The sequence below is a fragment of the Carlito syrichta genome, unplaced genomic scaffold, assembly GCF_000164805.1.
Source record: "Carlito syrichta isolate Samal-C Ts95f unplaced genomic scaffold, Tarsius_syrichta-2.0.1 Scaffold289212, whole genome shotgun sequence".
Lineage (NCBI taxonomy): Eukaryota > Metazoa > Chordata > Mammalia > Primates > Tarsiidae > Carlito > Carlito syrichta.
Genome location: NW_007233308.1, coordinates 110,921 through 134,821, shown reverse-complemented (window position 1 = coordinate 134,821; position 23,901 = coordinate 110,921). Strand labels below are relative to the sequence as shown.

The window sequence follows — 23,901 nt, the reverse complement described above, 5'->3', positions numbered from 1 at the left end:
TGATTTATTGTAGAGATGAGGTCTCGCCTGCCCAGGCGGGTCTCAAACCCGCAGGCTCACACAATCCACTCACCTCAGCCTCCCAAAGGCACGGGATTACAGGCTGAGCCACCGAGCCCGGCTATTTTGTATACTTTTTAAGTGTGTAAATTGTGTCTATTTGTGCATCTAAGATAACCTCCTAATTTCTAGTCACAAAAAAGCATACAAATTTTGTGATTTATTCTAATGTACTATAGATCAAATCTATGAAACTTTCCAGAAATTGACTTTTACATTGCCTACTTACTGTTGCTCTGAGAGGCATCCTGGTGCAGTACAAATAACCCATCAATAGATATGAGTTTTTGGAGCTAAAGAAATGCCTAACTGTGACTTTTGACAAGCCACCTAATCTCTTTAAACATCAATATCCTTTTACTGTGTTGCATAATCAGTTTTTCCTCTTTGTAGTTCAGGATTCTATAATGGTGGACCAGTTAATTCTGAACCATAATTACTAAAAATCTTGATAAAATATGTTATGATATTCTATAAAGCATCAAAGAGCTACTAAGATATAGAAAACGGTGAGATCAAATATTTTTTAATACCCAAAAAAGAAAAAACCCACATAAAATAATTCCAGCAGTCAATATCCTCTTTGCCCCAAAGGCATAAGGTAATCAGAATGAAACAAATAAACCAAGATGAGTGTTGGAAACTCCTCAGAGTTATAGACTTGAAGTCAAATTCAGGGGCCTCTCAGATATGAGAACACTCATAAACCACTCCACTTTAAATGAGGCTCTGAGAAGATATGCTGTTAAGGTCAGGGTGGTTTTGATGTAAAGCCAACCTCATTTCCATTTAAAGCCTTCTTTCAAACCATCTCAATGCTTAAAGGAATTTCAAGCCTTAAATTTAAAATTAAGGTAGAATAAGTAAATAATACTCCTGTGTATTTGACTAAAATATGTAAAAGATTTCTCTGGAGAAATATGGTTATCATCATAGCCTTTAAATTATTCCTGCAAATATTTTATTTTAAAATTTAATGTCCAAAACACTGTAAAATGTACCTAGGTGAACAAGTAAACAAGAAACCATGAAGGAAAACAAACTGTAGCAACAGACAATAGAAAGATACTCCACAAAGTTTAGATATTAGAGTCACCTACCACAGCACATAAAGCAACTATGCTACTGTCAGTGAATTCAGAACCAAGGTTACACATTTTAGCAGAAAAGTGAAGTTTCAAAAAACAGACAGGAATTCTAAAACTAAAAATAAAAGTATCAAAATTAAAACCTTAACATGTGACTTAAGTGATTTTACATAACTGAAGCGATGATTTATAAATTAAAAGATTGGAAATATGGATCATATTAACTTACATGTAAGTAGATCAAATGAAGCATGAAGAGCCAAAAAGATAAAAAATACATGGAAAAAAGAGAAATATAGCAGATACAGTCTGAGAATTTAATGATGCTTTAATTGTTATGCCTGAAACAAAGGGCAGAAAATGAGAGAAAAGACTATTTAAAAACAGTAGAGCATTTATTAGAGCTGATGAAAGATATCAAACTACAGATAAGAAGCCCATGAACCCTAAGCATCATTTCTTAATAGGTTAAAAATACATAAATGTATACAATCAAAAAAAAAAGAAATTTTTAAAAATTAAGAAAATCTTACAGCAACCAGAGAAACAAAAAATATCGTTGCAGAAGCACCAATTATACTGACAACTTCTCATTAGCAACAATGTAGACTCTAAGCCAGTGAAATAGTATTATCAAAGTGAAATAATATCAAAGTACAGAACAAAAGTGACTGCCAACCAAGTTTATGCCCCACAGAAATATTATTTAAGAATAAAGGAGAAATGGAGACATATTCAGATAAACTAAAACTAAGAAAGCTTGCTATATCAATAGAACAAAGATATTTTAAATAGAGTATTTCAGACAAAATGAAAATGCAGATAAAAGATTAAGATGCAGAAAGAAGCAAAAAAACAAGTATTTGATAAGTTGTGAACATATCTTAATTAACTTGGATAGTTTAAAATAAAATGCATAAACTTAAAATAAGAAAAAAGAAGTCATGAGTTAATAGAAGTGGGAAGAATAGATTTTAATCATTTTAAATTTGTTTTATTGTCCAAAAAGAGATAAAGAATTAGAATTGAACTTTCATAAGTTCATTAGCCTTTGCAAAGTTAAGAATACACATTGAAACTCTTAAAGTAACCATTTAAAGTATAGACAAAGTATATAACTTCTAAGCTATTACAGGAAAAAAATAAGATAGTCAAAAAGTCAACAGTCTGAATGAAAACAAAAATAAAGAAAACAAGAAAAAGCGTAAACAAAATAGGGTGGTAGATTGAAATCAGTCATTTTAGTAGTTAAGTTAAATATTGGTTTAAATGATCTGGTTGTAAGACCAAAATTATTAGAGCTGCTGAAGAAATAATTCCTAGTCATAGGTAGCTTATAAACTGTATATTAAATACATAAGTAAGCAGAATGGAAAACACATACTCCTAAAAGGCATCTTCAAGTATTGCTAGGTAAAAAAGAAGGTAGCATCATTAAAGAAAGGATTAAATCACCAAGAAAATATAACAACTCTAAATTCATGTGAATTTAAGAACATGACTTTAAAATAGATGAAGAAATACAGACCAACAGGCAGCAATACACAAATTCACAGTTACAGTGAAAGATTTAAAAATACCTCTGTCAGTAATTAAGATAACAAGCAGACAAAAATAATATTAAGGAAAGAGACACTGGAACAGTAATCAACACATTTCATGTAATGGATGTATAAAGAGCAGAGAAACTAGCAAGCACACAATAACTATTTTTAAAAATTGAGGAAGTACTGGGCCATAAAGATTTATTGTTTTAAACATATTTTAAATGTTCTCCACATTTAAAGCAATATTTATAGTAAATTGTATATTCTTAAGTGCTTATATTAGAAAAAAAGAAAGGCTGAAAACATGTATCTGATTCAAGAAACCTTAAAAAAAAAGAAAAAGAACAGAATAAGTTCCTAAAAATACATGGAAGATAATAATAATAATAAAATCAGAAATTATTATATTCCTAACAAGCTTACAGTAGATATGAACAAAAAGAAATGTTAAAGCTTTGAAAGGACTTAAAACTTAAGATCTTGAGAAAGACAAGTGAAAAACAAAAGTTAGATACAAAATTAATGCCAGAATTGAAAAAGGGACAACACTGCAGATCTTTCTATAATAAAAAAAAGAATTTACCTTTAATAAGTTAGGAGTGAACATTGTAATTCTTGAAAAAAGTATTTTGACAAACTTTCAAATTAAAGCAAAATAGAAAAATATTTAAATTAAATGAGCACATTTTTAAAAAAATATAATTTGCCAGACAAACATAACAAGAAATAAAAATCTGAACCATATTTAAACAAATTAAATAAAGATAAATTGGGTATTTCTAATCTGAAAATTCAAGATTCAAAAGTTCAAAATCTGAAAGTTTTTGAACACCAACATAACAGTTTTAATAAAATATCCACAAATTTAAGGATTTTAATTACCTCTAAAGTTCAATTTATTGGTCAAATATAAACTTTTGTTTTTGTATTTCTTCTTAACTCAATCTAAAACCAGCCTTCTATTACCTATTTTGTTATTACCACACTACAAATATAAGCAGCATGCTTCATACTATATGCTGAGCTAACATAACACTGAAATGAATATTTAAATTCAAAAATCATTTTTACATAAAACAATCTAGGAGTGGACCTATACATTTTAAAATGAACTAGCTCTAATTGTTAACTTTGTTTTAATTGCAGTAAAGTAAATATTCCTACCATTTCCTTTCACTGCTATAGGTGTATATTTCAATTTATTTATTAAGTTTTTGGAAAATGTCATTTATTTATGCCAAAGGAAAGAATTTTGGAGTGCTGTGCTTTCTTCTACACTATATAAAAAATGTTGTAAGTTTTCAGAGAGTTCCAATTTACTCATTACACTTTATTCTGAGAAACATCAGAATGCATGTGGCTCCAATAACTACTATTTATGACCTCAGCTAGTGGATCTCAAATTTTAGCATATATCAGAATCACTTGAAGTGTTCCTTAAAATCCACAGTGTTGTTCTCTATCCACCTGATTCACTAAGTCTTGGTAAGGCTATAAGAACTTACATTTCTCTCAAATCCCCAGGTGATGTTACTGGTCAGAGACTGTATTTTGAGAACCTCATCTATAAGATGCAATAGGCTATTCCAACTTGTAGGACCAAGTGAACGCACATAAAAACATCTGGTACGCTGTAATGTTCTATATTATTGGTCTTAAAATATTTTTCAATCATGTACCCTACTGACGAAACTTTTAGCATACCCTGAAAATATGCATATTGATTTATAGATCATATTTGTCCTAATACACTAATGTATTTTAAATATTTGAAACATATAAAAATTAAAATGAATTAGACTTTTATAATGGGAATGGAAATTCTAATACTTTCTTGTTTAACTTTGATATTTTTGTATTTATGACTCTCAACCTCCCACATAACATGAGAGAGTTTTTTCCAATTATGAGATCACTGCCCTATAGAAATTGAAAAGATAATTATATAGACGATTGCAGCATAAACCAATAAAACAGACTTGAAATACTACCATTCCAAAAAACCCAAAAAACTCAGTCTGACTCAAATGTTTTACAGAGGGGCTCTAATGCCTTCCAAGAATTCATTTGTTTAGCATCAGAGCCAAATTAGAATTCCTAGTTATTACATCCTTTATTTTAAAATTAATGTTTACTGATAAGATAATATGTCATATCAGTATATGCACATAATTTTTTTACTTATGAAAAATGAGCAGACTCCTCTGGTGGCCATTCTTGATTTTAAGAGTAGAGATTTTGTCTTTTAATCAAAGATTAGAAGGGTTCTATTCACACTCATAAAGAAAATAGTGCAAACTGCTGGCAGCGGGGGGTGGGGGAGACAGGGGGCCGGATTGGCAGTAATGGGAATCTGCTGGGGGGGCACACCTCATCAACAAGGGTACCTGTATAATGAACATTTGTATGCCTAACCCTGAATTGTACCCCGCATCTTTAAAATAAAATAATTAAAAGTTAAAAAAATAGAACAAATCATTTTGCTTACATTAATAGTATTAAACTACAGACTCCTATAATATTGAAAATTAGAAAGTTCTTTGGGAGATATTTTTTGCTATTTCTGATTATCTTTTTGAGATTCTGAATTTATCTCATAGCAATGTATTGTTTTTAAGTGAAAACATATGTTTTTAAATAAAAATTATTTCAAACCACTTAAATCATTTTTCAGCTCACAGAGGACTCAGATATCAAGATCAAACTCAAGATCCAGTCTTTAATATATCCTGCCCTTCAGACTCTTGATATGGATTTACCACCATCAGTTATGGTCAGATTGTGGAGTGAATATTTCACCATGGACAGATCACTTGAAAAAACCATGCTCTTCAATCAACATGTGCCAATGGAATTAAGTCATCTGTTCAAATTTTTTAATTGGAGTGCCTTGCTCCCTGAGAAGTTTAAGAAAGGCCACATTTACAAAAATGCAACTCCTGTTAGCTTGGACCTGGCTAAAAAATACCCAGGGTTCCTGGATGTGAGGGCAGCCCCACTGTTGGCTGATGATAAAAAGTTGCATGGTTTACCCCTGACCTATGTCATCACTTGTCAACAGGTCTTGAGACAATGGACTCATGTATGTCACCCGACTCCGGAATGCTGAAGTTCAGGTGACCCACAACCACATTGAGGATGGGTTCCATGGACATTTTCCTATAATGGATTTAAAATTGGGTATAGGATAGAAAACCAGTATTTGAGTTGGCTAAGTGAGAATCTATAGTAAAAATCTAAGCCCTGGTTTGTTAAAAATATGTGAACCCCTGAATGGGAAATAAATTAATGAAAAAATCAAAGGATTGATGTTTGAATTGATATTTATTATTTTTGACCTTTCTAAGATTCTCTGATCCATAGTGGATTTTTTTTTAACTGCTAGCAAAATCTTTCCCATTTTCTTCCTCATTCTAAGTGCTATTCACTCATTTCTATGAAAAAACTTTCCTATTTTTTACTGTTATTGTTATTTTTTATATCTCTAACATAGAGCCCTAGTCTTCTGATTGCCTAATAGTATTATAGTTGAGAAGAAGGTTTTAAACAAACACATCTAATTTGTGAAATGCCAGAATTTTAGTTAGTATACATTTAGAGCCTTGAAATGCTACCCTGTGGGAACTGATATGAATTATGTGCCAACACTTTAAAAAAAGTATTTGCCTCACTATAATGCCATTTGCCTTTCACTGTAGACTTTACTTCTGTTTTTATTTTATTATTTTTATTTTTAACTTTAGAGCTGTGGGGTACAAGTGGGGATTTACTACTTAAGTAGATTGTATGCAGGTGAAGTTTGGGCTTCTGGGTGACCCTCTCCTCCACCGGGGCCAGGTACCCAGTGTGTTGCCACGTCTTCCCCTCCCTTTTCCCTTCCTCCCTTCCCTAGCAGTGTTCAGTGTCTGCTGATCCCACCCTTGCACTAGTGCAGCCAGTGACCAGGCCCTATTATGAATGAGAGTGTGTGGAATTCAGTTCTTTGTTTCTGTAACAGTACAATTAGTATGATGGTCTCCAGTTGAATCCAAGTTGCTGTAAAAACCATGATTGTGATCTCCTTTATGGCTGCATAATATTCCATTGAGCACATGTACCATATTTTCTTTATCCAGTCCACTTTCAATGGGCATCTGGATTGGTTCCATATTTTTGCTGTCGTGAATAGTGTTGCAATAAACATGTGTGTGCAGATGTCCTTTTGGTAGAGTGATTTATGTTCCTCTGAGTGTATTCCCATGAATGGCATTGCTGATTGTATGGCAGCTCACTTTTTAATTCTTTGAGAAATCTCTAAACTGCTTTCCATAGAGGCTGAACTAGCTTATATTTCTACCACAGTATAGAAGCATCCTTTTTATTTGCAGCCATGTCAGCATCTTTTTTTAAAAAAAAATTTATTTATTAATGATACCCATCCTTACTGGTGTTAGGTGGTATCTCATTGTAGCTTTGATTTACATTTATCTGATGATTAGTGAGACTGAACATCTTTTCATGTGTTGTTGGCTACTTGTATGTCATCCTTTGAGAAATGTCTTTGCCCAATTTGGGTTTTTTTTTTTAATTTGTATTATTTATTTGTATTTATTTATTTTTTATTTATTTTTATTTTTGTTTATTTTTTTCCTTTCAATTCAATTGAGTTCCTTGTAGATCCTGAATGTTAGGTCTTTGTCAGATGCATACCTTGCAAATATATATATATATTTCCATTCCATGGGTTGTCAGTTTGATGAGGTCTCATTTGTCTATCCTAGCTTTTGTAGCATTTGCTACTGAGGACTTAGTCATGAATTCATTTCCTACTCTGATGTCCAGGCAGGTGTACCCTAGGTTTTCTTCTAAGATTCTTATAGTTTGAAATTTTACACTTAAGTCCTTGATCCATTTTGAGTTGATTTTTGTATATGGTGATAAATAGGCATCCAGTTTCATTCTTCTGCATGTGGTTAGCCAGTTTACCCAGCACCATTTGTTAAATATGGTTCCTTTTCCCTAATGTTTATTATTGATGGTTTTGTTGAAGATGAGTTGGTTGAGGGAATAGTACTTTCATTTCCAGATTCTCTGTCCTATTGCATTGGTCTGTACGCCTATTTCTGTACCAATACCATACTATCTTGGTTACAGTAGCCTTGTAATAAAGTTTAATGTCTAGAAGTGTGATACCTCCCACTTTGTTCCTTTTGGTGAGGATTGCTGTAGCTATTAGTGCTCTTTTTTGCATCCATATTAATTTCTGTACTGTCTTTTCTAGGTCTATAAAATTATTTTGGCTATTTGATAGGGATTGCATTGATCTGTAGATTGTCTTGGGTAGGATGGGCATCTTGACAGTATAGATTGTTCTAATCCATGAGCAAGGCTTTTTTTTTTTTAACCATTTGTTTGTATCATCCTTGATTTCTTTGAGCAGTGTTTTATAGTTCTCAGTGTAAAGGTCTTTCACTTCTTTGGTTTGGTGAATGCCAAGGTATTTCATTATTTCATTTTTTGTGGCTATCGTGAATGGAATTTTTTTTTTCTTTGTTCTTAGCCCGCTTGTTGTATAGAAGTGCAACTGTATTTTGTATCCCAAGACATTACCAAAGTCATTTGCCAGAGTGTGAGGGTTTTTGACAGACTCTTTAGGGTTTTCTAGGTATAGAACCATATAATTCTCAAAGAGGGATAACTTAACTTCCTCTCTTCCTATTTGGAAACCACTGATTTCCTTCTCCTACCTAATTGCTCTGACTAGGACTTCCAGTACTATGTTGAATAGGAGTAGTGAGAGTGGGCATCCTTGTCTTGTTCCAGTTCTTAGGGGGAATGTTTCCAGCTTCTGCCCATTAAGCCTGATGTTGGCTGCAGATTTGTCCTGGATGGTTCTTATTGTTTTGAGGAATGTTTCTTCGATACCTAGGTGTTCAAGGGGTTTTATCAAGAAGGGTTGCTGGATTTTATTGAATGCTTCCTCTGCATCTAATGAGATAATCATGTGGTTCTTGATTATCAAAACAAATACCTGTTATTTTAGCAAATACACTTGTTATTTTGCTAAATCGTATTTATAGACTTGCAAATGTTGAACCAGTCCTACATCCTAGAATGAAGTCTGCCTGGTCATGATGGATGATCCTTGAAATGTATTGTTGGATATCATTTGCTAGGATCTTAATGAGAACTTTTGCTTATATGTTCATCAGGGAAATTGACCTGTAATTATCGTTTCTTGTTGGGTCTTTGCCAGTCTTGAGTATCAGGATGATAATGGCTCCATAGAATGCACTAGGGATAATTCTTTCTTTCTTGATTGCCTGGAATACTTTCAATAGAATTAGTATCAGCTCTTCCTTGTATCTCTTATAGAAATCAGCTGAGAAACATCTGGTCCAGGTCTATTTTTGTTGTTGTTGTTTTTTGAGTGTGTAGCCTTCTTATAAGTGAGTCAATTTTCTTGATTGTTATTGTTTAGAGTTTCAACCTTGGGAGATTGTATGATACCAGAAAATCGCCCATTTCTCTAGATTTGTTAGTTTATTTGCATAAAGATGTGCATAATAATCTCTGATAATCTTTTGAATTTCTTCAGGGTCAGTTGTGACATTGCCTTTTTCATTTCTAAATGTGTTTATTTGGACATCTTTTCATTTGTTAGTCAATCCAGCCACGATTCTGTCAATCTTATTTATCCTTTTAAAGAACCAGCTTTTAGTCTTGTTGATTCTTTCTATGATATTTTTGTTTTTCGTTTCCTGCAATAGTCGCTTTATCTTAGCGTTCTGAATTTTTATACTAAAATTAGAATTTAATTGTTCTTACCTTTCTAGCTCCATTAGTTATGATGTTAGGCTGTTTCCTTTTGATACCTATTTTTATATGTGTGTGTAACACTATAAGCTTCTCTCAACACTGATTTCATAGTATCACAGAGGTTTTGATATGGTATGTTTTTGTGTTCATTTATTTCCAAAAATCATTTTATTTGTCTTGATTTCTGTGTTGACCTCCAAATCATTCAGCAACATGTTGTTTTGTTTCCATGTATTTGTGTGTTTTGGAGGGTTCTTGCTGATAATGACATTTATTTTTATTCTGCTGTGATTGAGAAGATGCTTGGTATTATTTCAACCTTTTGAAATTTGTTGATGTTTGATTTATATCCAAGGATGTAATCAGTCTTGAAGTATATTCCATGTGCTGATGAGTAGAATGTATACTCCGTGATTGTTGGATGGAGTGTTCTGTAGATGTTAAGTCTATCAGGTTCAATTGGTCAAATGTCAAGTTAAGGTTCCAGATTTCCTTGTTGGTTTTTGCCTCAATAATTCATCTAGTGCTATTAGCAGGTTATTAACATCTCCAACTATGACTGTATGGGTGGCTATGTCTTCTCTTAGTTTACATAGCAGTTATTTTATAAAGCCAGGTTCTTCCATGTTGGGTGCATATGTATTTAAAATGGATATTTCTTGCTGGTGGATTGAGCCTTTGATCACTATGTAGTGTCCTTCTGGGTCTTTTTGTTTGTTTGTTTAACTTTTATTGGTATGAAGTCTGTTTTGTCTAATATAAGAGTAGTTACCCCTGCTCTTTTTTGTTTTTTATTTGTCTGAAGGATCTTTTCTCAGCCCCTTACTTGAGCTTGTGGATGTCATTTGCAGTGAGTTGGATTTCCTGGAGGCAGAAGAAGAATGTTGGGTCATGTTATTTTTTATCCAGTTTGCTACTCTGTGTCTTAGTGTAGTCAGTCTACTCATATTCTGGATAATTATTGATATGTGAGGGTTTATCCCTGTCATAATGCTCTTATGTGGTTGCTTGCTTTCTTTTGTTATTTTATATGTTTTAGATTTTATGGATGATTTGTATGCTCTGTTAACTCTGTATTTACCTGTGTTTTTGCAAACGGTGGAACTGTTCTTTCTTTTGTTTTTGTACTCAAAACTTTCTTTTTGATGGTTGGCAGAGTTAGTTGAAGTTTTATTTGGGGGGGACCCCAAAACAATTGAATTAGTTCTTAGCTGGGGCACAGGCAAGATGGGAGTATCCCAGGTAGTAAACTCCACCAGGAATGGGCTGAGGGCTAGGGTTGAGCCTCAGGAGGAGCTCCCGCCCCCTAGGCTCCCCCCTGCAAAGTGGTCCCAGGAGGGGGCAGACTGGAAGGGGCTGCGGTGTCCGTTCACTTGGGCAGGACATCAGAGGACTCAGACACCAGCTTCCCATCGCTGTCTCTATCTTCTTCACCACCACCACCCTGGAGAAGCTGGTGCGGTTGAAGATGCTGGAGACCCTGCCAGAGCCAAAGCCAAAGTCGTAACTGAGGCTGGAGCAGTAGGGTGAGCTCAGGCCACCTGAGTAGCCACTGGTGGTCTTGTTATGGATACTCATAATCTGCATGCCAGACTCCAGCAGGCTCTCCTCGCCCTCCAGCAGCTTCTGGTAGGTAGTGATCTCGATGTCCAAGGCCAGCTTGACTTTCATGAGCTCCTGGTATTCGCACAGCTGCTGTGCCATGTCCTGCTTGGCCTGCTGCAGGGCAGCCTCCAGCTCAATTGTTGGTGTCCTTAGCGGCCATCTCCCCACGCTGCTCTGCGGCTGCGATGGCGGCCTCCAGGGAAGCCCTCTGGCCTTTGAGACCCTCGATCTCAGCCTGCAGCTGGCTGATGTTCTGGTTCATCTTGGAGATCTCCGTCTTGGTGCGGCGCAGGTCATCCCAGTGCTTCCCGACCAGCGTCTACAGCTCCTCATACTTGGTCTGGTACATGCTCTCAGCCAGGGCCCGGCTGTGGTTGGCAATCTCTTCGTACTGGGCGTGGACCTCGGCGATGATGCCGTCCATGTCCAGGGAGTAGCTGTTGTCCATGGACAAGAACACAGATGTGTCTGAGATCTGGGACTGCAGTTCACGGATCTCCTCCTCATACAGCTGCCTGAGGAGGTTGGTCTCATCAGTCAGCCCCTCCAGGCAAGCTCCAGCTCCACCTCGTTCATGTAAGCTTCATCCACATCCTTCTTGATGAGGAGGAATTCACTCTCCATCTCTGTGCGCTTGTTGATTTCATCCTCGTACTTGTTCTTGGTGTTCTCCACCAGGCCCTGCATGTTGCCCAGGTCGGCCTCCAGCTTCAGTTTCTCCTGGCCCAGTGTGTCTGGCTGCCGCCAGAGGCTGTTGATGTATCTATTGAACATGTTGTCCATGTTGCTGCGGGCTGTCTTCTGCTGCAGGAGGCTCCACTTAGTCTCCAGCACCTTGTTTTGCTGCTCCAAGAACCGCACCTTGTCGATGAAGGAGGCAAACTTGTTGTTGAGGGTCCTGATCTGCTCCTTCTCCTGGGTGCGCACAGCCTGGATGTTGGGGTGCACCTCCAGCTTAAGGGGACTCAGCAGCCTCTAGTTCACGGTGATGGCTGGAATGCCACGGCCCCGGTATAGCCTCCGCCCAGGTCCATGCTGGCGCCCAGGCCGCCCCAGAAGCTGCTGCTGCTGCCCACCTGGGAGAAGCTTAAGGAGCTGACGCGGGTGCCGGCCAGCTGGTGTGGGAGTGGCTGCTGAATGTCCGCGGGCCGGAGGTGGACATCTTGTAGGACTTCTGGGCCACCCGGGTGGACATGGTAGAGGTTGGAGTGAAGGCAGGAAGGCTGAAACAGGTGGGTACCCGAGAAGGAGCCTAGAAGCTGCTTCGAGATGGGCTCAAAACTTTCTTTCTCTTTTCTTTTCTTTTTTTTTTTGAGTTGGAGTTTCACTCTGTCACCCAGACTGGAGTGCAGTGGCACACTCCTGGCCACCGCAGCCTCGACCTGCTGGGCTCCGGCGATCCTTCCGCCTCAGCCTTACAAGTAACCGGAACTACAGGTGCACACTACCACGCCCCACTAATTTTTGATTTATTGTAGAGACTAGGTCTCAACAAATTGCCCAGGCTCATCTTGAACTCGTGGGCACAGGCAATCCACTTGCCTCGGCCTCCCAAAATGCTGGGATTACAGGCTGAGCCACCAATCCCGGCCTCAAAATTTTCTTAAGCATCCTTTGAAGGACCCGTCTGGAGGTGATGTATTATTTTGGAGATTGACTGTCTGGGAAGGATTTTAATTCTCCATCACTAATATTGTGCTTGATTGTACTTTTGTGATGAGTGGAACCGTTTTTTCATTCCTGTGCTCAAACCTTTTTTTTTTTTTTTTTTTTTTGAGTTGGAGTCTTACTCTGTCGCCCAGACTGGAGTGCAGTGGCCACTCCTGGCCACTGCAGCCCCAACCCGCTGGGCTCCGGCGATCCTTCCGTCTCAGCCTTCCGAGTAGCCTGAATTACAGGTATGCGCTACCACGCCCAGCTGATTTTTTGATTTATTGTAGAGATGAGGTCTCGCTACCCAGGCGGGTCTTGAACCCGCGGGCTCAGGCAATCCACTCACCTCAGCCTCCCAAAGGTGCGGGATTACAGGCTGAGCCACTGAGCCCGGCTCAAAGCTTTCTTAAGGGTCTCCTAAAGGGGTGTTCTGGAAATGGTATATTCTCTTAGGGATTTGATGTCTGGGAAGGATTTTAATTCTCCATCACTAATGAGGTTTAGCTTGGCAGGGTAGGAAGTGCTTGGATGGAATTGCATGTCTTTAAGAAGATTAAAAATGGGACTCCAGTCTTTTCTAGCTTTTCTGCTGAGAAGACTGCTGCAGTTCTGATGAATCTTCCCTAGTAGGAGGTTTGATCCTTCTCTCTAGCCACCTTTAAGATTTTGTTGTTCATGCTTACATTGTGGAGGTAGATTACTATGTGTCTTCGGAATGGTCTTCTCATGTAATACCTTGCAGGGGTTTTCTGAATCTCTTGCATTTGGATGGTAGCTTTTCTAGCAAGATATGGGAAAATTTTTTGGATGACTTCTTGGAAGCCTTGTTCCAGAGTGTTCTCAGTTTCCCCTTCTGATTCAGGGATACCAATCAATTATGGATTTGGTTTCTACATAATTCCACACCTCTTGTAGGTTTTGCTCATTTTTTTGAAAGTTTTCTCCTTGTTTTTGTTAGAATGTGTCAGTTCAATATTTTATTTTCAAGCACTGAGGTTCTTTTTTGTGACTGGTCATCTCTACTCCCTAGTCCTGTCATTGTGCTTTACAATTCCAGGAAATAAATCTTCAGGTGATTGAAACTTTTGTATATTGGCCAGCTAACTATTACTTCCTGCACTGCTTTTGTTGCCTAGGTGATCTTTGATTCAAAGTTCTCATGGTTTTCTTTAACTGTTTTCACCATCCATTGTCTGAGTTCTCTGTCATCAGGGATAGATCATTCTGGGTGGATTCCATCGTTTGGGCATTGGGGGGTGCTTTTGTAGGTGATGCCTCCTTAAGGCTTTGAGGATTGCTGATTTTGTTTCTTTTCCGGTTTTTCCTCACCTGTGAGATCTAAATCTTCTCTTATTATTTTTAGTTTTTAGTTTTGTTGTTTTGTAGCTAGATATGGTCTAGCCACCCAAAGGCCTTTTCTTCCATCAGAAATAGTTCATATTGGGGAGAGAGAAGGGTAGTTCAGCCAGTTCTGCTGCTTTTGCTGGGCTGGGCTCCGAACTCAAAGTGACTTTCCACTGCAAAGTTTTCCTGAGGCTAGGCCATCCAGACTACTTTCCCACCTCCATTTGTAAGTTCTTTGTGGGGATCAGTAGTAGGGATGGACTCCCTGGTCACTCCAGCAGCACTTCCCAGTAGCATGTCACCCATTTGCAGCCCAGAAGAACTCCTGCCAGGAAACAGTATCATTCACAACTCTCTCTCCCTTGTCAATGGCCACTCCCAGAACTTAAAAGCAGCAGAGTCCCTGGCACCAGAGGACCTGTCTTTGGGGCCAGTAAGACTAGCAGGTGATCATTCTTGGTCTGGGGAATGTCTGCTAGTGAGTACAACTGGCAAGGAAACTTTCCTGGCTGTATAGTACTACTGGCAGGGAAGGCCCTCTCAGGGATTGATTGATGGTAGGCATTCCAAGTTCCGGTGGGTTCCCAGCTCCATTGGCTCCAGCAACATGCCACTGCCCCTTAACCAGGCCTCCTCCCTCAGGTGACTGAAGACTAGAGCAGGGATTGAGGGAAGGAAACTGTTGCCAACCTTGTCAGGAGCACTCACCCTTTTCTGCAAACAAGGAAGAACTACAGATCCTACAAGAGCCTGGTGCTTGGCGGAAATGGTAGCTCCCAGTTCCAAAGCCACTACCTACTCTCTCTCTTCCACAGTCCTTATGTGTCTGAAGAGTCCTCAGCGGGGTGTAGGGTATTTCCCTGTTACAGCATGCTCAAGCTTGTTGGGGTTACCAGTGGCTGGGGTTCTCTTCTTTGCTCGGCCAGAATTCTTAATAAAAACTTGTTCCTGTGCTAGGATACCAAAATTAATGCCAATGATTTTTAGGTACTTTAGGGAAAGCCAGTTCTAATCATGTAACACATTAGGGATGCTGACAAGGAGATAGCATAAGGCAATAACTCCATATACTACAGTGGCTGGTGGTAGTGAAGGAAGTTTAGGACATGGAAGAAATAATACAGCCAAACTGAAAAACTTAAGTATTTGAAAAGTCTTATATCCATAAAGTCACAGTGGAGAGAAAATAAAATTACTTTGGTATGTTCTTAGACCACAACGAACAAGCTGTAGTGACCATATGTGATTAATATTTGATCATCTTGGAGATGCACTGAGGATGGCAACTCTGGGCTAGTGTAGAGGCTCCAGAAACATTGAAAAGACTTTTATTACCTTCCTTCTCAGTTTTTGTCAGGAAGAAAGAAGTGTTGGGGTAATTACAAAGGGGGAAATTGCTCACATTTTTGTCTGTTTTACAATAACCCCCTAAACCCCCAAAACAAAAACAAAATAAAACAAAACAGCATTCCTGGAAGCCCCACCCTATACATATTTCATTTTACAGAACTTTATTTCATGTGAACATCCTTAGCTTTTAAGGTTGCCAGAGGAGTCATATGTTTTGCCTGATTTCATCATTCAGAACAAAACTGATATTTAATTAAAACCATGTGAATAGTAGAAAGGCAATCAGAAGATAGATCACAAATTCTACAGGCTACATAGTTAAAATTATGTGTGAATAATAGATAGGAATTTTTGGGGTCACAGAGTACATGGAAGGGATATATAAATAAATCGAACTTGGAATTTCCAGTGGAACATTACTAAAATATTATGCGCACAATTAGTTGAAAAAGGGCTTTCTCTGTTCTTTTATACATGGCTCTCTTTGCCCCCCTATTTTACCCTTTTCAAAGCATATGCCCACAAATCAAAATAATCTATGTTAACTACCTGGTGGAAATATAATCTTCATTTGGAATAGGAAGATATGTTTAAACAAGGCATGTGTATGATACCAAATACCTTATTAAAACTTCATACATAATAATGGTGAAATGAATTTATATTAATTGTACCCTATTTTCTCAGGACTCCTGCCTGAAGAAAATTATAATATATATATAAAGTGTGGTAGTGATAGCACACCAAGCAACAGCAACAACAGATTCTTTATTCTTTACCTATAGATTAAATTTATGGCACAAAACTTCATTCAAGTTCCCACCTTTGGCCTTTACAAAGTAAAATAGGATAAGTAATTATGGGTGTCTCCTACTTTACCAAATGACTTTTTGGATTCAAAGTCACTAGGACTGGCTCTTACTAATTGCTCTTTATCTCCCTCTAAATCAGTCATCACTCCTAAATCACCCATATCTCCAAATCCTAACCCTGTAAGACATTCCCTGTCCTTTATTCTTTCCTTTCTATAGCTCCTCCCCCATAATCTCTACTGTGCTCTCTGGAACTCACAGTTCATCATCTTCAAGCTTTTATTAGTGCCTTTTATCTAGAACTTAATTTAGGGTCTTTCTTTTTCTATTTTTCCTCCTACATTATTCATTTTTAAAAAATTATTTTATTTTAAAGATGTGGAGTACAATACAAGGTTAGGTATGCAAATATTCATTATGTAGGCACTCTTGTTGATGGGGTGTGTCCCCCCTCCTCTGGCAGTTTCCCACTACTGCCGATCCCTTTTTCATAGTATTATGATAATTGTTCAAGGTGCACTTATGAGAACATGTGGTACTCAGTTCTTTGTTTCTGTGCTAGATCACTATTACTCGATGGGCAACATGGTTGGTTCCATGTTTTTGCTATTGTGAATAATGTTGCACTAAACATGCCTGTGCAGGTATCTTTTCCATAGAGTGATTTGAATTCCTCCAGGTATATTCCCAGCAGGGGGATTGCAGGGTTGTATGGAAGGTTGATTTTTAGATCTTTTAGGAATTGCCAAATTGTTTTCCACAGAGGTTGTACTAGTTTATGCTCTCAACAACAGTATAGAAGTGTTCCCTTTTCACCACATCCTCTCCAGCATCTGTTGTCTTTCGAGTTATTAATGATGACCATCCTGACTGGAGTTAGGTGGTATCTCAGTGTGGTTTTAATTTGAATTTCTTTGATGAGTAGTGAGACTGGACGTTTTTTCATGTATCTGTTAGCTGCTCATGTGTCTTCTTTTGAGAAGTGTCTATTCCAATCCTTTGCCCACTTTGCAATAGGGCTTGTTAGTTTTTTTTTTTCTTTTTGGCTCATATGGGCTACTTGTAGATCCTAGATGCTAGGCCTTTGTTAGATATGCAATTGGCAAATATTTTTTCCCAGTCTGTGAGCTGTCTCCCCACTCTCTTGATGGATTCTTTGGTATTGCAGAAGTTTGTCAGTTTGATGAGATCCCTGTTGTCTATCTCCCATTCACAATAGACACAAAAAAATAAAATACATTTGCATCTTCTTAACCACAGAAGTGAAAGACCATTACAATGAAAACTACAAAACACTGCTCAAAGAAATCAAGGATGACACAAACACATGGAAAAATATTTCATGCTCATGGATTGGAAGAATCAACATTGTTAAGAGGTCCATCCTACCAAAGTCAATCAACAGATTTAGCACAATACCCATTAAATTACCAGCAGCATTCATCTCAGACCAGGAAATGACAACACAGGAATTCATATGGAAACATAAAAGACCACGGATAGCCAAAACAATCCTCAGCAAAAAACAACAAAACAAAACAAAACAAAGCAGGAGGTATCACACTACCAGACTTTAAATTTTATTATAAAGCTACAATAATCAAAACCTACCTGATATTGGTACAAGACCAGGTACATAGACCAATGAAACAGGATAGAGATTCCAGAAGCAAAGCCTTAGTTTCTCAACCAACTCATCTTTGACAAAGCCTCTGCCACCAACCACCGGGAAAATGAGAACCTATCCAGTACATGGTGCTGGGAAAACTGGCTGATCACAAGCATAATTTTAAAACAAGACTCTTACCTATCACCATACACAAAAATCAACTCTAAATGGATCAAAGACCTAAACGTAAAACCTCAAACTATAAGAACCTTAGAAAACACAGGAGACGCTTTCTTTCTTTCTTTCTTTCTTTCTTTCTTTCTTTCTTTCTTTCTTTCTTTCTTTCTTTCTTTCAAAGATGTGGGGTACAATTCAGGATTAGGTAGAGAAGATTTGACAGGCAACAAAAAGCTAAGTGAGTCCAGATCTGATCCACCCTCCTCCCACATTAGGCCTGGGGCATCTGACCACCCTGAGAGCAACCCTATTAGCCTGCACTGAGAGCATAGGGGAGGGGCTGGAGATCAGAGCTGAAAAGAAGTTGGACTTATAGGAACCACCTCAGCAAGTTTTTTGTTTGTTTGTTTTGCTCATTTTTGTTTGTTTTTTTCTCTCTTTCTGTTTTTGATTATGTTTTCATACTTGCCTTGTTTCTGTTATATTATTTCTTTTCTTTAGACTTTCTGTTTGTGTAAGAGTATTTTTGAGGGAAAGTACATCAATAGGGATGTTTCTGTCAGTTTGTGTGTTTGCATAATTGTCTGCATGTTTTTGTTTTTTTATCTTTTCTGTCCTTGTGTCTCTTCATTTATTAGTTGGCACACCTGTCTGTTTACCTTCTTATTCTCTCTCTCTATCTTCCTCTCGTCCCGTTTCTACCTTTTTCAATTCTTTTCCTTTTTCTTACTTCATTTTGCTTTCAGGGAGCAAACCTATACATACCGCCACAGTATGGACAGATTGCAAGACTGTGGGAAGTGGGTTCCAGGAGGTCCACATGCCTGTCAGTGGATAGTGGAATGTGCTTTCTGAATCATAGCTCCCCCTCAATTAAATCTCAAAACTGCAAAAAAAGTACAGCCTCCCCCATCCACAGTCCAGTTTCAAAAGTGAACAAAACCAGAGAATTCATATAAGGAAGAATAGGAGATTGAGCAAACAGAAGTAAAAGCTTTCCCCCCCATTCCTGAACAACAGAATTAAAGAAGACCTTATAAAAAAAAAAGAGGGAGGAAAATCTGCACAGATGAACAAAAACCAAAAGAAGAAGATGGGTCCCACACAGACCTCTGGGATGTCAGTCACTGAGAATACAGACTTCGGAATGCAAACAATGAAGAGCCCCCAGAATGACTGGTCTCAAACCACAAACCCAGATTTCAAGATATTAATAGAGAGAATAAATAGAATTGAGGAGAGACAAAAGGAAAAAATGAAGGAGTTGATAACTGAGATAACAGCAATAAAGAATAAAGTGAACAAAATAGATAAACTGATAAGCATGGAAAGCAGACTTAGCCAAGCAGAAGAAAGAATCTCAGAGCTTGGGGAGAAAAATATGGAGCTAACTCAAACTGTCAAAAACATAGAGAAGCTTAAAAACACAGAGCAAAACCTTCAAGAGATGAGCAATTATTTCAAGAGACTGAACCTAAGATTACTTGGACTTCCTGAGGCAGAGAGATAGAGACCACCCTTGAACAAACATTCCATGAAGTTATCCACGAAAACTTTCCTCATCTCATCAGTGACAGGACCATTCAAACACAAGAGACTCAAAGAACCCTGCAAGATGACAAATGAGTAGACCAACTCCTACACACATAGTAATTTGCCTACACAAAGTAGGTATAAAGGAAAAATTCCTAAAGGTAACAAGAAAAAAAGATTTGACTACCTACCAGGGAGCACCAGTTAGAAAAGCAGCAGACTTATCTACAGAAACACTTCAGACTAGAAAAGCTTGGAACCCAATCTTCAAAGTTCTCAAAGACAAACAATTTCAACCAAGAATTACCTACACAACTAAGCTAAGCTTCATGAGTGATGGAAAATTAAAATCTTTCCCAGACATTCAATTCCTAAGAACTTATGCTGCCTCTAGAACAGCTCTACAAGAAACACATAAGAAAATATTAAACACAGAAGAAAGGAAAAAAAGAATAACAACGCCCTTCAACAGAATGCAGGAAAAAGATTGAAAACACACATGAATCAGCCCCAAAATCAAAAGAAAGACAACAAACAAAAAGCAACAGCAACGACAAACTCTATACGAACCTTATGACAGGGATAAACTCTCCCAATTCAATAATTAGCCTGAATGTGAATGGACTAAATGCATCACCGAAAAGTCATAGAATGGCACAATGGATAAAATATCATGAAGCAGCAATGTATTATCTCCAAGAGACTCATCTAACCAGAAAGCACACTCACAGACTCAAAGTAAGAGGACAGGAAACAAAATTTCAGGTGAATGGAACACAAAAGAAAACAGGAGTCACAATCTTAATATCAGACAAAATATCCTTTAAGCCATCAAAAATTTAAAAAGATACAGAAGGTCACTACATATTGATAAACGGTTCAATCCATCAATAAGAAATATCTATCCTAAATATATATGCACCCAACATAGGAGCACTAACTTTCATAAAGTAGCTTCTAGGTAAACTTAAAAAAGATAGTGACTCTAACACTATCATAGTTGGAGACTTAAATACCCAACTCACAACCCTAGAGAGATCATCAAGACAAAACATCAACAAGGAGATCCAGAACCTCAGTGTGATTCTTAACCAAATGGACAAATTGATACCTACAGAACACTTCACCCAACAACCATGAATTTACATCCTACTCATCACCACATGGAACATACTCTAAAATGTACCAAATCAAGAATAAACAAATTTCACAAGATTGAAACCTCAGACCACAGGAGAATAAAAATAAATATCAACACCAACAAAGTTCCCCAAAACCCACAAACAGCACTATGCTAAGTAACTCCTGATTCAACACGAAAATCAAAACAGAAATTAAAAGATACCTGGAAACAAATGGAAACAAAGAAACATCTTACTGTAAAAGCAATACTAAGAGGGGGATTCATATGTCTACGAACACACATAAAGAAAATGGAAAGATCACAAGTTAACAGCCTAACAAATCACCTAAGGGAACTGGAAAAGCAATCACCAAGACCTTAACTTCAGTAGAAGAATCCAGATCACCAAAATAAAAGCCCAAATTCAGGACATGGAAGACAAAAAGATAATACAAAAAATCAATGAAACAAACAGCTGGTTCTTCAAAAGGATAAACAAGATTGATGGTCCCCTAGCTGGACTGATCAAGAAAAGAGAGAAAAAGTCCAAACAAACACAATCAGAAATGCAAAAGATCAAGTCACAACTGACCCTGAAGAAATACAAAATATTATCAGGGACTACTATGTACACTTATATGGAAACAAACTTGAAAACCCTATGGAAATGGAGGACTTTCTGACATCACACAACCTCCCCAGGTTGAAACAAGAAGAAATTGAGACCCTAAATAGACCAATAACAATCCAGGAAATTGTCTATGTCATAAGAAAACTACCTATATATATGAAAAAAAAAACCTAGACCAGATGACTTTCCAGCAGAATTCTACAAAACATACAAGGAGGAACTAATACCAATCCTATTGAAAGAATTCTAGGCAATTGAGAAAGATGGAGCTCTCTTCAAATCATTTTATGAAGCTAACATCACATTGATACCCAAATCAGGTAGAGATCCAACAAAGAAAGAGAACTACAGGCCAATATCCCTTGATGAACATTGATACAAAAAATTCTCAACAAGTCCTAGCAAATCAGATTCAAAAACACTTCTCAAAAATCATCCACCACAACCAAGTAGGCTTCATTCCCAGGATGCAGGGCTGGTTCAACATTCATAAGACCATAAATGTAAATTAAATCATCAGATGTAAAAAACATTACTATATCATTAGATGTGGAAAAAGCTTTTGATAAAATCCAGCATCCCTTCTTGATAAAAGCCCTCAAACATCTAGGTATAGATGGAACATACCTCAAACTAGTAAGAGCCATCTATGAGAAACCCACAGCCAGCATACTGCTAAACAGACAGAAATTGGAACCATTTCCCCTGAAAACTGGAACAAGACAAGGATGTTCACTTTCACCCCCTCCTTTTCAACATAATTTTGGAAGTCCTAGCTAGAGCAATCAGATAAGAGAAGGAGATCAGGGTTACCCATATAGGAAAAGAAGAAGTCAAGTTATCCCTCTTTTCAGATGACATGATGCTATACCTTGAAAACTCAAGAGAATCTGTCAAAAACCTCCTTATACTGATAAAGGACTTTGGCAAAGTCTCAGTGTATAAAATTAATGTGCAAAAGACACTTGCATTTCTATACACCAATAATAAAAAGAAAACAAAGGGTTAGATATGCAAATGTTCATTATGCAGGTACTCTTGTTGATGAGATGTGCCCCTCCCTCTCCTGGCAGTTTCTCTCAACAGCCAATTCCACCCCTCTTCCCCTGACACTTTCTCATTGCTGCCAATCCCTTTCTTATAGTATTATGATATTTGTTCAAGGTCTGCTTATGAGTGAGAACATATGGTACTCTGTTCTTTGTTTCTGTGATAAATCACTGAGTATGATCGACTCTAAATCCATTCAAGTTGCTGCGAAGTCCATATGTTTTCCTTCTTTATGGCTACATAATATTCCATTGTGTATATGTACCACATTTTTTTTTTTACCCAGTCCAGCTTCGATGAGCAATATGGTTGGTTCCATGTTTTTGCTGTGTGAATGGAGCTGTGACAAACATGCAGGTGCAGGTATCCTTTTTGTAAAATGATTTGAATTCCTCTGGGTATATTCCCAATAGGAATTTGCTGGGTCATATGGAAGGTCAATTTCTAGTTCTTTCAGAAATCACCACACTGTCTTCCAAAAAGGTTGCACTAGCTTGCATTCCCACTAGCAGTGTAGAAGCATTTCTTTTTCTCCGCATCCTCACCAACATGTATTGTTTGTTTTATTAATGGTGGCCATTCTTACTGGAGTCAGAATGTGGTTTTAGTTTGCATTTTTCTGGTATCTCAATGTGGTTTTGATTTGCATTTTTCTGATGATTAGTGAGGCTGAGAACTTTTTCATGTATCTGTTGGCTGCGTGTATATCTTCTTTTGAGAAGTATCTATTCCTGTCTTTTGCCCGCTTTTCAATGGGGCTGTTTGCTTTTTCCTTTGGTCCATTTGAGTTCCTTATGGATCCTAGATGGTAGGCCTTTGTCAGATATACAGTTGACAAATATTTTTTCCCATTCTATGGGCTCACAGGAGACACTCTTATGGAAATTGGAACTGACAACCAATTCCTGATCAAAACCCCACGTGCCCATACCCTAAGAGATAAGATAGACAAGTGGGACCTCATCAAACCCACATTATTCATACCACAGGAACATAAAGTGCAGTAGATGTCTTCCTTGTTCATTGCTGCTCCTAGACTATTCTCTCTCCCACCAATTTCCTTTCCTTTTTGTAGGCATTTGCTGATGTCGAAGTCACTGGCTCTTATGTCTCAAACATTTTACCTTTAAGCTCATTGTCACTCTAGTATCCAAATCCAATATCATTTTGACTCCAATATCCAAAATGTAATATCTCCAATATTACCGCTGAGAATTTCAAAATCTGCACAGATGATGCAATAAGCAATGTGGATTCTGAGTCCTGTGACTTGCTCTTCCCCCAATGATCTTGTCCTCTTTTCTACATAAAACTTTTGCCTGTACAATCATGCCTCAGACCTCATCACTAACAAATACTATACCCTGTCTATATTCTCAAAATGAAATAGTCTATCTTACTGCAACCTGCTGTATTTTAGGTTACTCCCTTTAATACTCCAATATCCATGGTATTTGAATTTTATGAGCATTTTATAATTCTTCACTCTGCTCATATATTTTTTCTTTTTTTCATTACTCT

General features: G+C 37.5%; 2 pseudogenes; one reads left to right on the top strand and one right to left on the bottom strand.

Moving 5' to 3' along the window:
- Window positions 1–5,924, top strand: part of LOC103256304 — a 19,050-nt pseudogene extending 13,126 nt beyond the window's left edge.
- A 4,938-nt stretch (window positions 5,925–10,862) lies between these two features.
- On the bottom strand, window positions 10,863–12,311 carry LOC103256303 (annotated as a pseudogene).
- Between the last annotated feature and the right edge of the window lie 11,590 nt (window positions 12,312–23,901).